Here is a 14973-nt window from a genome sequence, read left to right on the forward strand (position 1 = left end):
TTAGACCCACCCAGCCATGAATGTTCCACTACTTTATCCTATTTGAAATGATGCAGGTAATGAATGAATTCTCTTCATTTAACTTGGTTTAGTATCAAGTTACCAAAATCTAGAAAGACTATTTTTCTAATTATTTATTTTAATTGGAGGATAATTACAATATTGTGATGGTTTTTGCCATACATCAGCATGAATCGGCCACAGGTATACATGTGTACCCCCATTCTGAACCATATATATGCAAGCTCAAATGGTAAAGAACGTGCCTGCAATGTGGGAGACCTGGGTTTGATCCCCAGGTTGGAAAGATCCCCTGGAGAAGGGCATGACAACCCACTCCAGTATTCCTGCCTGGAGAATTCCATGGACAGAGGAGCCCGGTGGGCTACAGTCCGTAGAGTTGCAAAGATTTGGACACAACCGAGTGACTAACACACATACAGTATTTGTTGGAAATACTATTTTAGATAGATATTCCTGATAGCTTACAGTGAATAATGTCAGATTCGTGATCTCCAAAGAAGATTTAGCTTCGGGACCAGGGACCAAACGATCACCCAAGAGCTTTTGTATAGCAGAGTTTTATTAAAGTATAAAAGGGACAGAGAAAGCTTCTGACATGGGCATCAGAAGCGGGGTGGAGAGTGACCCCACTCGCTAGTCTTCTCAAGGCCTTATATACTTTTACCAGACCCACTCCCACAACATACATCTTAAATTAACAAGATTAGAACTAACTAAAGAAAGGTCTTACCAGACCCACTCCCACATAAGATTAGCCAGAAGGTTCCTATTAAGGAGAAACATGTCCTTGAGCAAGATACATTGTTGTTATATAATCATTAGTACAGGGTTTGAGTTGTTTTCTGTGTAATCATTAGCTCTGGGCTTAAAGAAAGTTAGTCTTCAAGATTGTTGTCATAACAACTCAGAGTTTAAGAAAAAGTTTGTCCTTTTTCTCCTTCTCAAGATTCCTGGATCCCTTTCTCCTGGAGGGCCCCAGACTCCTTATCAACCTACCTAAGAATTAGCTCTCTCATTCCCAAAACATATTTATTACTATAGCATTTACCTAAAAGTTTTATCTCACTTATGTTTACTTAAACTTTCATCACATTGTTATTTTCCTGGCTGAAAAATTTTCAACAGATGTAATAAGGTATTATTTACTCTCTAGCAAACTGGAGAAGGAAATGGCAACCCACTCCAGTGTTCTTGCCTGGAGAATCCCAGGGACGGGGGAGCCTGGTGGGCTGCCGTCTATGGGGTCGCACAGAGTCGGACACGACTGAAGCGACTTAGCAGCAGCAGCAGCAAACTTAGGTACAGAGATTTCCCTGGTGGCTCAGACGGTAAAGCATCTACCTACAATCTGGGAGACCTGGGTTCAAACCCTGGGTCGGGAAGATCTGGAGAAGGAAATGGTAACCCACTCCAATATTCTTGCCTGGAAAATCCCATGGATGGAGGAGCCTGTTAGGCTACAGTCCATGGGGTCGCAAAGAGTTGGACACTACTGAGTGACTTCACTTTCACTAAACTTAGGTACAACAGAAGTGTTAGCACTGATGGGCTTCCCTGTTGGCTCAGTGGTAAAGAATTCACCTGCTAATGCAGGAGACATGGGTTCAATCCCTGGTCTGGAAAGATTTCACATGCCATGGAGCAGCTAAGCCCATGGGCCACAACTATTGAACCAGTGCTCTGGAGTCTGTGAGCTGCAATTTCTGAGCCCACATACTGCAGCTACTGAAGTCCAAACATTCTAGAGCCTGTGCTCTGCAACAAGAGAAGCCACAGCAATGAGAAGCTCGTTTGCCACAACCAGAGAAAAGCTTGTGCAGCAACAAAAACCCAGTACAGCCAAATAAAATTATTTTTTAAAAAGTATACCACTGATGACTCTAAAGATATGTCTATATTAATCAAACTAACAAGCTTAAGCTAGCTAGCTTCGATACTAGATATTCAGTAAGTACTGAGTATTTCTCAGGCCACATGAACCTGAAATTTATTTAAGCCAGTCTTTTATATTTCTGAGAATTTACACAAACATTAAATTTATTTTAAACCAATTAAACAGTTCATCCATGAACCCATCTTGGCAATGCCATTTGGAGACAGAGACACTTTAAAAGGTATGCGTAGGCATACACTTATCTATATAGAGAAAGAGATCTCAGTTTTCCTGCTAAAATGTAAAAAGACCTTTTTGAGTGAAATAATGTCACCTGCAGCAATATAGATGGACCTAGTGATCATCATACTAGGTGAAATAAGTCAGAGGAAGACAAATATCATATGATATCACTTGGTCTCCTGGTGGCTCTGCCAATTGGGCTGCACCCCACAGGCCTACAAGGCCTGCGTTTGCCCAGCTTCAAGACCAAAGAAATGGCCTGGAGTTGGCGATGGAGACATGGTTTAATGGCTGGGGGAGCCTACCCGTCTGAAGCAAGGTCCTGGAACAACAACCTGCGTGTGCAGCGACAGACAGTGGGCAGAACATGGCAGCAGGCTATGCTACGCTCCTCCAGAGAGAGGGAGGGTCTGGGTTACAGCCGAAACTGACATCAGGTTGGCTCATCAGTTACCATGGAAACCAGCTGAGGGGCGTGTCCCTCACCTCCCCTTTGATAAGCTATCAGGTGGAGATGTTTGACCTAAAGATCAGATGAAGCAGGCACTGTCCAAGCAGGGGATGTACAGAGAGCAAGACAACAGCCATTTTGGGTGGCCTGATGATACAGACTCTCTCTAAGCAAGAAAAGGCCACGCCCTTCTGTAATAATATTAGAAATTAAACATCACGACTAGGAACAGTGATTATGAGAGGAAAAGCGCTTCGTTTTCAAACTACATAAGGAACTGTAGTCACAGTTGGCTGAGTAAATGAAGTAGTTTTAAGTTTCTGGAGTGGTATTTAGTGTGATGCTGGGACTTGCTTATATTTATAAGCCCTCCAAGGTTGAGGATTCCTGATGTTTTCCCTGTTTTGTCCAACAGTTTGGTGAACTTGAACCCTGAAAGCAGCTCTCCACAATGAGGACATCCTCAGGCCAAGCTTGCCCACTCTCCCTGGTGTGCTTAGAGGCAACTCAGATGTTACGGGGCCACCTTCTCTGGCTTTAGGGGTGCTGTCTGCCTGAGGGGAGAACCTTAAGATTTAAGGGGAAAAGAAAATGAATCTTTTGTCTAAAAAGGTTCAATTCCATCAAGCTGCTGGAGAAAAAGGGAAATGTCACATTGTGAAAGAGAGGAAGCAAACTGTCCGCCAAGGTTTGTGCGTCCTCCCTACCCTGGTATGTGTGTGTGTGTGTTTTAGTCACTTAGTCATGTCTGACTCTCTGTGACCCTATGGACTGTAGCCTGCCAGACTCCTCTGTCCATGGAATTCTCCAGGCAAGAATACGGGAGTGGGTTGCCATGCTCTCGACCCAGGAATCAAACTGGGGTCTCCAGCATTGCAGGCAGATTCTTTACCATCTGAGCCACCAGGGAAACCCCCCTACCCTGGGGCCCTCCCCATTCCCTGGATCAGCCTCAGAACACTTATAAACACAAGCAAAAGCCCCTCGGGGTTTAATTTTGGCAATATACCCTGCTCCCCATGAAGTATGGTCATTCATGGCTTGGCCAAGCTCTACCTCTTGCTTTTTCCTTCAGTGATATCAATTCCAACCCCCCGCCCAGCAAACCATTGGGAAAGAAGCTAAGGAGACTATGCTCTCCATGGGGCTATGGTGCATGCCTGCTATGTATGGGTCACAGATACAGCACAGGACATGGAATCTGAGCTGAGAAGAACCCTGCTAGGAGCAAATGTTGGGAAAGTTTGTGTGTGTTTTTTAATGTGTTTTTTAAACTGGAGTTAGGAGAAAGTGCCCCCAGAAAGGCACTAAATGATTGGCAGGCAGCTTGGCATTTAAGAATAAACAAAATAGGTGAGATCCCTGACCTTAGACTGCTTCCTGTCTGTCTGGGAGGACAGCATTAGAAAATACTGCTGCTGCTGAGTCACTTCTGTCGTGTCTAACTCTGTGCAACCCTATAGACTGCAAGCCACCAGGCTCCTTTGTCCATGGGACTCTCCAGGCAAGAGAACTGGAGTGGGTTGCCATGCCCTCCTCCAAGGGATCTTCCTGACCCAGGGATCAAACCTGGGTCTCCTGCATTGCAGGCAGATTCTTTACCACTGAGCCACCAGGGAAATCCCAAAAAACACATGTATTTGGGTAATTGATGAGTGAACAAAAGGAGGCAAAGGTGAAGTAGCCCTGGGAAGCATGACATCTCTAGAGGATTCCTGTGTGTGTGTGTGTGTGTGTGTGTGTGTGTGTACAGATGTGCTTATCCGCTTGGAAGACATGTGGGAAGAGAAATACAAACATGTTTATAGGGGGGCATCTATGGGTAGGTAGGATTCTGAGTATGTGCTTATCTTTACTTTCTGATTTGTCTGTAGTGTATGGCTTTTATAATAATTGTTTAATTACAAAAACACAGACCATATCATGTTTACATCACTGTGGAAGATAAAAGGAAATAACACAGTGCCATTTAGTGGGAGGCAGAAACAGCAAAACCTTAAGAAAAAAGCATAGCATGTGTCAGGAAACCAACTTAATTTAATATTATGTATAAACAGATTAAACGCATGACCATATTAAAAAGATTCAAGGATGGATCTTAACAATTATGTGCTTTTACCTATGGTGTCCTTTTAGACACTAAAAACTAAAGGGCTGGACAGAAACTGATCTGCAAATAAACAAAAAGTAGGTCACAAAGATAATACAAATCCCTGCAAGGTAGAATTACAGGCGAAAAACAATCAATGCATCAGGAGTCCTTATGTTTGTAAGAGGTTCCAGTACAGGGATGACAGATTATGAACTTGTGTATAACCAATTACACAGAATCAAAAGTAAAAAGCAAAACCAGAAAGACCATATGCATAATTTAATGGAACTGCAATAGGAAAAAAAAAAGACTTTTTTGTGTCTTTCAGTCTTTGACTGAAATAAAATTAAAAGACAAAATTAAAGGGGAGATAATGGTATAACTAAAAAGGCATTATTGATAGGCATTAGATTTAGAAAGTGCATTCACTGTTAACAAGAACCCATGGAGCTTTCACAAAATGAGCACACACTAAGCTACATAGAAGACTCTGAAATGCAGGTAACAAAGTTAGTACAGGCAACGAACTGGAGTGTAAAATTTAGATCTTAATGAAATACTTCTCAAATGCTAATAAGAAAAATAAGCACCCCTACCTTTCTAGTCACAGCTTCTTTCCTGAACTTTGTCCTAGAGTTCGAGGCCTGGGTATGTTCCTGTCTACTGATGTCTCCACCTGCAAGTCCACAGGCATTGCCTCATCACACTGGAATCTTCTCCCATTTTCCCTTGCAGAAGTGCCCCCTCTGGTCCCTAGGCTGTGAACAGCACCTCGCCCACTGCTGCATCCGGGCACCTGACTGTGACTGCCACTGTTGGCCTCAGCTCCTCATTGCCCATAGCCCCCTGTATCCCTGAGGTCATCTGGTCCCCCGCATCCTGCCTCTCCCAACTCTGTCTTGTCTGGGCCCCCCAATCTGTTATTCCCCGAGTTTTGCTGCCAGATGCCACTTCAAAAATGCTAAATTTCTTTCCTGTAAGCACTTCCAGGGCTTATCCACTTATTTATTATTGTATTCCCAGGATTTAGCATACTGTTTCCACATACTAGGTACTTGGATGTTGGTTAAATAAAAAAAGGAAGAACACAGAAGCAAATTTTCTTAAAAATAATGGCTCTTTCCAGTACATCTCCCAGATTACAATAAAACAATTTTTATTGATGCTTGTACTTCATTAATGCAGTGTGGCTCCCTGCTACCACCATGGAGCAGCTCAGATACGTTTTGAATGGTAGTGGGAGATGGCTGATCCAGAGGACTCTCCAGGCAAAGACAGGCCGAGATTTTGGCCTTGTAGAATTGAAAAAATATCCCTAATCTTTATGAATACACTGAACAATTTGTCATAGACACAAACCAAGTGTGTGTATGTGTGCATGTTTAGGATTTAAAGATGTCACTATGAGCTGTAAACACTTAAAACAAGTTTAACAAAGCTGTCCCATGTCTTCCTGACAACTTTTATGTCTGCAAACCAGTTGCTGGAGGTGCCATTTTTATTGAGCCCAGCTTATATTTTTCTCTGCTATTTAGGAGCCACCTATTTCATGCTTAGGAATTAGCATTTAAAAGTATAAATATAGAAAGTCAAAGTTGTGCTTGCTGTTGATAGCTCCTATTAAATACCTGATTCAATGAACAAATATTAACCCTGTCAAGTTTACTCCTTTGTTTAAAAAAAAAAAAAACAGCTGTATTATGGTACATTTCAAGTACATGTGAACAGAGGAGTAGTGAAGGGGCACCACCCAGCTCCAATATTTATCAGCTCATAACCTACCCTGTTTCATCCACACTCCCATTCACATCTCCCATTTCCATGTTCTTTTGAAGGAAATCTAATAGGTCATTTTGTGGCTCAGCTGGTAAAGAATCCACCTGCAATGTGGGAGACCTGGGTTTGAACCCTGGGTTGGGAAGATCCCCTGGAGAAGGGAAGGCTACCCACTGCAGTATTCTGGCCTGGAGAATTCCATGGACTGTATAGTCCATGGGGTTGCAAAGAGTGGGACACAACTGAGCAACTTTCACACACATGTATATCTAAAAGATAAACTTCTAAAAAGTACCATACCATTATGACACTTTAAAGATTATTCATTTCTAACAGCATTCTGTACTGAGAGGAACCAGGGCTCCTTGGAAAAAGGACCGATTCTAGGACTGGGACAGGGAATATCCGAGTTGACTCTGGAGTATCTTGCAGTGTCAGAAGGATGTGCTCCCAAAAAGAACAATGATGAGGTATGTCCAAGGGACACAGGGAGCTTCCAGTGGCCAAGTCTGGAATGGTTTGAGCAGCAAAACAAAGTAGTATTGGATCATAATCCAAAGGATAACAAATATCCCTCAGTCCATACTACTGTCTGGAGAAGGCAATGGCACCCCACTCCAGTACTCTTGCCTGGAAAATCCCATGGACGGAGGAGCCTGGTAGGCTGCAGTCCATGGGGTCGCTACGAGTTGGACACAACTGAGCGACTTCACTTTCACTTTTCACTTTCATGCATTGGAGAAGGAAATGACAACCCACTCCAGTGTTCTTGCCTGGAGGATCCCAGGGACGGGGAAGCCTGGTGGGCTGCCGTCTATGGGGTCGCACAGAGTCGGACACGACTGAAGTGACTTAGCAGCAGCAGCAGCAGACTACTGTCAGCGATTGACTACATAAAGAAACAGGAGAGGACAGACAAATCTGTGCAAAAGAATCCCAAATTATGTAGACACCCCCAAGGAGGTGGAGCGTTACTCCCCATTCCTTAAGTGTGTGCTGTGCAGAGAAGTATGTGCTTCCTTCCAAAGAGGACAATACAGAAAGGTGGAAAAGAGGAACTGTCCAGAGAAGAGGCCTGACAAACACCCTCAGCCAGATGATCAAGGTCAACCTCAACAGTGAGGAGTTCTGTTCATAATATGACAGGATGAGAATGGCCCCTTATCTCTGTGGTTTTCCTCCCCCAAATCCATGAGCCCAGTTTCATCATGAGGAAAATCATCAAACAAATCCCAGTTGGGGAACATTCTGCAAAATACCTGACCAGTCCCTCCTCCAAACTGCCAAGCTGATCAAAAACAAGCAAAGTCTGAGAAATGATCACACGCTAGAGGAGCCCAAGGAGAAAGGATGAGTAAACATACTATGGGATCCTGGAACATAAAAAGGTGAAAAGTGAGGAGATGTGAATACAGTGTAGGCTTTAGTTAATAATAACATACCAATATTCATTCACTAGTTGTGGCAAATGTACCATAATGTAAGATATTAACAATGAGGGGAAATGGGTATGGGTACTCTCTCTACTATCTTAGCAACTTTTCTGTAAATTAAAATGGTTCTAGGGACTTCCTTGGGGGTCCAATGGTTAAGAGTTCGTGCTCTCAATGGCAGGGGCATGGGTTTGATCCCTGATCTAGGAACTAAGATCCCACATGTCACACAACGTGGCCCAAAAAGGGAAAAAAAACTGTTTTAAATCAAAAGGTTATTTAAAAATTAACAATTCCCTTCTATGATCCTACATTCATGCAGTATTCTGCTTAAAGTCCTGATCTCTCAAATCTGAATTGTGGAAATCTTTGTCCAAAGCCCCAGTGAGATTCTGAAGGAGTGACTGCTCTTTCTTTAACAGGATAATATGCAAAGTTTCTTCGTGGTGCATGCAATATTTGATATGTGCAACCTGCTCCAGTAGTTATTTTTAGATCTCTCTGATGAGTGCCTGGGTCTTATTTTTACTTGTCTTTCCATGTTTGTTTGTGACTGAATGAGGTCAACTCCCAGGAAGAAGGAGTTACAGCATATGCTTAACGGAGAAGTTATGTATGTCCATGTAGATTGATTTCTTCTTTTCCTTTTCTTCCTTTAAGAAACAGTCTGTTGTTGCTTGCTTTTCCCACATGTGAGTATATATCTCATTTACATATGGAAAATTGATCTGTAATGTACAATCAGCATAGGAGTATCACCATTTAGAAGTGTTCATTAAGTGATGCTTACTGGTTTCCAATGGAGCATCTGGCTTTATTAACTTTTGTATAAAAATTACAGAAGTTAGCATGGATGCTGGCAAAAACAATAACAACACTGCTATTAGAAAAAGTACAGGAATGTAAGGAATGACTCTGGTCAGAAAAAGAGTGTCCTGATATAATCCCTTCCTGAAATGCTTGAATTAGTCAGTGACGTGCCTCCCCCACCCCCCACCCCACCATCAGATCAGATCAGTCGCGCAGCCATGTCCGACTCTTTGCGACCCCATGAATCGCAGCACGCCAGGCCTCCCTGTCCATCACCAACTCCCAGAGTTCACTGAGACAAACTCCATCGAGTCAGTGATGCCATCCAGCCATCTCATCCTCTGTCGTCCCCTTCTCCTCCTGCCCCCAATCCCTCCCAGCATCAGAGTCTTTTCCAATGAGTCAACTCTTCGCATGAGGTGGCCAAAGTACTGGAGTTTCAGCTTTAGCATCATTCCCTCCAAAGAAATCCCAGGGCTGATCTCCTTCAGAATGGACTGGTTGGATCTCCTTGCAGTCCAAGGGACTCTCAAGAGTCTTCTCCAACACCACAGTTCAAAAGCAGCAATTCTTTGGTGCTCAGCCTTCTTCACAGTCCAACTCTCACATCCATACATGACCACAGGAAAAACCATAGCCTTGACTAGACGAACCTTTGTTGGCAAAGTAATGTCTCTGCTTTTGAATATGCTATCTAGGTTGGTCATAACTTTCCTTCAGGGGACTATGAACACAGGACCTGACCAGGATGGGGAACAGCGCTGCTCAGCATTGAGTTCCATTCCAGACATTGCCAGTGTTAATAGTACCTGTTAAATGGATACACTCATGACCAGAGTGCAAAGGGTTTTATGCTTTATCATCATGTAATAAGTAAACTGCCTGATTAATAAGATGTGATTTTGGTCACTATGCTTACATCAGTCAGGATAAACTGTGCTTTGTTTCTTAAAAAACAAACCCTGAAATCTCAATGGTTTTGCTTTTCTCCCAGGCAAAGTCTGATTCTCCAGAGATGCATCTTTTGTTTTTCTTTCTTTTTTTGGCCTTGCCATGCAGCATGTGGAACCTGCATCCCCTGCAGCGGAAGCGGAGTCTAAGCCAGGGAAGTCCCGAGAGCTACCGCTTCTTTTGTGGCTCTGCCCATGTAACACATGGCCTCCAAGAATCTTTCTGTTGCCTGGAGCTGACATGTGGCACTTCTACTTGGAACCCACTGGTAGAACTAGTTACACAGCCCTGCTTAAGTGCAAGAGAATTGGTTAGAGTGGTTCTAACAAGAAGAGGAAGAAGAAAATAGAAGATTCTGTGAACATACAACATGGCTTCCACCACAAGGCTTTAAGGATTTTTTTCAAGCTAAAATGATTGCAGATGTGCTTTGGGTCTGGGCCAGGCTGGTGGCCTAACTGGGAGAAGCTGGTTGGGTGGAGTGCATAGGTGGGCACAGGTGACTGGAAGGAACTGTCTCTGACTGGAGCCCAACTGTTGCCATGCAAGATTGTGAGTCTTACGTTACAGTTCTTCCGGTTTTTCCAAAGCAAGTGGAAAAGCAGAGTTTAATGTGAAATCTCCCGATTTTAAAAAGGAGGCTTAAGGATTTGAAAATATGAGGCCAAACAAAATGCGCTTGCAGGTCTCAGTGGACCTATGTACCACCAACATTAAGATCGTACTTAGCTCTTTGGCCCAGGAACTTGGGATCTTGACTGACCCTTTATTTCTCTGAGGTAGAGCTGATCCCACATTTCTAAGAATCAGGCTCTGCCAGGGAGCATCCCCTCCGCTCATCCTGGTTCAGGTTCAAATCCATCATCCTCACACAAGCTCAGCTGACCGCTGAAGCACTTTGAGCCACACTTAAAGGACAAGCTTCCCTGCATTCCAGGTCATTGCCAGGCTAGGACATCTTCCGGCATTGGGGAAACCACAAAGTATTGAGAGAGACTGAAATAGGAATGGGTGTTGGGGTGTCATTATGAACTTGGAATAGGAGGGCTCATATGTCAGTTTCACATGAATCTCAAGAACTGTGGGTGGGAATTAAAAAATTATAAATGGGGCAGGGGTCACACTAGCAGACCTACATTGTGGACTGATCATCCTGGCAGCCAGTGGGGGCGGGGAGTCTCAGCAAACAAAACCCATAGATCGCCTGCAGTGCACAGAGCCTCCGAGGCACCCCTGTCCACATTATGTCCTTTGGGGGCGACTCCAGCGGTTTCATTCTGCCTTTTTCTGAGCTCTTCTCAGAGGAGGAAGCATCCCTCTGAGAGACGCCTGAGTTGTTTGCTGGGTTCAGCACTGCCCACAAACAGTCCAGCACAACCACCTTTCTCTTTCAAGTGAAATTAGCAGTTCCTTTCCAGATCGCCGAGGTCTGGGAGGCCCAGCTTTTGGCAGGGGTCTCAGATTAGCTTTCAGGCTGGGGAAGAAGCCAGGAAGACACCCAGAAGCCTTGACCGCTGGCAATGTAGGTTCCAGGCTCAGGAAAAGAAAGTTCTGGGCCCACGGGGAGGGCCATGTATGCCACGGCTGCTTCCCAGCGCAAAAAGGCAATGGGGTGCAGACAGATCTCCCCACCTCACCCAGGCGCCCAGGAGCTCAGGAGCCAGGCACTGCAGCCAGGAAGCCATGTGGGACTCACGTCACTGCCACAAAGAAGACAGGTGAGGAGAGGCCCCAAGTCCTGTGTCTTTAGACGGCTGCCACCTGGAGGGGAGAGGGTGCTCCCCAGAGCCACCAGGGTCCCAGGTCCAGGCTTGGCCGGGGAGGCAGACAAGCTGTTGTCCCACTTACCTCGCCTGATGCCACCTACAAAGTGTAGGTCACACAGCAGTGGAGAGGGGTTGGATTTATTTCCCTCCATGTCCTTTCTGGAGTGTCTTTTCTATTCTCAGCCCCTGGCGTAGCCCTATCTTCCCCCACAGTCTCTCTTACACACCCGATCCCCATTTCGGCCTTAATGGGCCAATGGGATCCAGTTTCACTACCACTGGAAGTGGTGTTCTGTGCCTCTCCCAGGCCTTTTTCTGTCTTTACTTTCATTTATTTATGTTTTTAATTGGAGGATAATTGCTTTACACTGTTGTGTTGGTTTCTGCTGTGCAACAACATAAATCAGCTATAAGTACATATATGTCCCCTTCTTCTTGAGCCTCTGTCTCCCCTATCCCACCCTCTAGGTCATCACAGAGCTGAGCTCCCTGTGTGACACAACAGCTTCCCACTAGCTAGCTGTTTTACACATGGTCATGTGTATATGTCAGTGGTACTCTTTCAATTTGTCTCACCCTCTCCTTCCCAAAGGACACCGATAAGATGAAAAGACAACACTCATGATGGGAGAAAATATTTGCAAATGAAGCAACTGACAAAGGATTAATCTCCAAAATATACAAGCAGCTCAATATCAAAAGAAAAAAACAAACAACCCATCAAAAAATGGGCAAAAGACCTAAACAGACATTTCTCCAAAGAAGACATACAGATGGCTAATAAACACATGAAAAGATGCTGAACATTACTCATTATTAGAGAAATACAAATCAAAACTACAATGAGGTATCATCTCACATCAGTCAGAATGACCATCATCAAAGAATCTGCAAACAATAAATGCTGGAGAGGGTATGGAGAAAAGGCAACCCTCCTATAGTATCGGTGGGAATGTAAATTGATACAGCCACGATGCAGACACTACTGAAATTCCTTAAGAAACTAAAAATAGAACTACCATGTGACCCAGCAATTCCACTCCTGGGCATATATCCTGAGAAAACCACAATTCAAAAAGACACATGTACCTCAGTGTTCATTACAGCACTATGTACAATAGCCTAAACATGGAAGCAACCTAGAAGTCCATCAATAGATGAACGGTAAAGAAAATGGGGTACATATATGCAGTGGAGTATTACCTAGCCAGAAAAAGGAACAACATTGTGCCATTTGCAGAGATGTGGCTGTACCTAGAGGCTGTCATACAGAGTGAAGTAAGTCAGAAAAACAAGTAGATTAACATATATATATATATAATCTAGAAAAACGGTATTGATGAGCCTAGGTGCAGGCAGGAATAGAGAGGCAGGCATGGAGAACCGACTTTTCCTATGTTTACAAAGAGAACAGAAGCTGGGCAAGGAGCCAGTGCCAGTACTGCATGGAGGGCAGAGCCGTGCCCCCCAGGACTTGTTACAGCGTCCCTGGTGTTGGCGGGCACATCCTGGGTTGTGAATGCGAGTGAAGACAGTGAGCAATGCCTCGGCCGCCCTCCCCTGGGAGCAGTGGGTGGAGATGGGCTCCGTGCTCCCCAGCTTGCTCCTCCAGCTCCCTTGAGGACCCTGCTTTCCATCCCCCTCTCTGTTGCCTCCCAAGAGCCCCGCCGACCTTTCCCGGCTGGATTTTTCTCACCGTGGCAAACGTTGAGGTCTTCAGCTCCACACATTGTGCAGCGGGTGGTGCCCTCAGCTGGTATTGTCGCCTGTAGGGGACGCTAGAAAGGCCTGGGTCCTCAAGTCTCTCTCCCTGGCTTTGTCAAAACACAGTTTTCTGTCACTAAAGGGTGAGGAGGCTCCTTCCTGAAAACCTGGGCCCTCGAGGATTTTCAGTTTGGATCCTTCCTACGGATATCCTGAGGTGCCCCCAGACCAGCTTCCTCCAGAGGACCTGAGTCACTAGCGAGGTGCCTGTGTCAGGGCCACTATGCACGGAGGCCCCGTGTTGTTGCCTTGGCTGCCGGCAGAGGGCGCTGTGCCAGCCCTGGCGCAGGGGGCGGGGGCGGGAGAGGGGGTGGGGGGATGGGAGGATGGGGTGGGGGTCGGGGGTCGGGGGTGGGGTTTGGGTGGGGGTCGGGAGTAACTTCTCCCTAGCAGGCCCTTAGAGAAAGCAGCCTTGGTCCTAACTTTTTGAGTTCCTTTGCTACAGAGAGCAGGCTCTTCTTCCTGTGATGAAGAGATCAGTGGCTCTTACACAGGGTGAGCAAGGGATTCCTTTTCTATCCTCACCTCACAAACCCTTTAGGGTAGTTATTTCAATTACAGATGCCCCCAATGTGTCTAGTGTCTGGGTTCCTGAGAGGTTGCCCAGCTAGACTGGGTTTAAAGGCTTGAGAAAACTCTCTCCTTGAAAACAGGAACTTCTGTTATCTCTTATAAAACAAAGTTATATTTCTAACTCAAAAGTTTTCTCTGAGACATGAGACATTTCTAGAAAGGGGCTGATAAAAGGGAGTACAGCTCTGTGTGTTGACATGGGGGAAGTTTCCGTTCCCCTGGCTTCAGTGGGCCCCAGGCCCGGGGGGAGGCCTCAGGATGTGGCCTGTCCTTGTGCCCTGCTGCGGGGGCCCATCCGCTGTGAGAGAGGAAGGGAATGGTGGCCCTTCTGTCGTCAATCCCGAAAAGGCAACAAGTCATGGTTTTACAGATGAGGAATCCAAAGCAGAGTGATGCTTAAGAATAGGAACCACTGCTTTTGTGGCCAGTCTTGCCCTTGAGATCTTCCCTCCCTGCCAGTGTCTCTTTTTCTCCTTTTCTAACTAGTCCATTTCCTGCTTAGGCCAAGTGATCAACCCTGCTCTCAGACCCAGAGGAAGGACAATGAGATGACATTTATGTATTCTGGAGGAAGGCATGAAAGTGCCTGGCTAGAGACCCACCTCTGTGGAGCAGAGGGGAAACTAAAAATAGTTGCCTTGAGAGGCTTTGTCAAATCAGGCATTTCCATGACCCTTGATGGCTGCACTCTCTGTTACTCTCTGTAAATAAGTATAAAAGGAACTCATTTATTGAGCACTCTGTCCTGGGTGGCCCAAATATTCTAGCTCGAGTGCTTGCACATATTGTATTACTCACACTCTACAAATCAGGGGCAGAGAGGTTAAGTGACCTGCCCAAAGTCACAGAGTTATGTGACAGTGGAGGTGGGAACTGAATTTGGAGAATCCCAGGGACGGCGGAGCCTGGTGGGCTGCCGTCTATGGGGTTGCACAGAGTCGGACACGACTGAAGCGACTTAGCAGCAGCAGCAGCAGCAGCTCTAAAGCTAGCGCTTCTAACTCTGCCCAGGGTCCCCAGCCATCCCCTTGCTTAGATGCAGTGACCCAAACTGTTCCTAGTGCTGCTACAGAAACATCTTGTGCTTGGGGGTTTTCCACATTTTAAGTCAAAGTGATGCCTGGATTGAAAGGTTCGTTCATTCAGTAGAAAGATTTAGAATTTTCTCATTTTATTATAACCAAGGAGGGTACATAAGATGATGAATTGGGGCATGG

General features: G+C 45.3%; 1 long non-coding RNA gene across 1 annotated transcript; it reads left to right on the forward strand.

Annotated features, from left to right (window-relative positions):
• The first annotated feature begins 2706 nt into the window (after positions 1–2706).
• Positions 2707–5606, forward strand: LOC129639183 (uncharacterized). The gene is made up of 3 exons (XR_008708255.1): positions 2707–2888; positions 3007–3279; positions 5318–5606. It is a non-coding gene; the product is annotated as an uncharacterized LOC129639183 (long non-coding RNA).
• The last annotated feature ends 9367 nt before the right edge of the window (positions 5607–14973 follow it).

Source organism: Bubalus kerabau, chromosome X (assembly GCF_029407905.1).
Source record: "Bubalus kerabau isolate K-KA32 ecotype Philippines breed swamp buffalo chromosome X, PCC_UOA_SB_1v2, whole genome shotgun sequence".
NCBI lineage: Eukaryota > Metazoa > Chordata > Mammalia > Artiodactyla > Bovidae > Bubalus > Bubalus kerabau.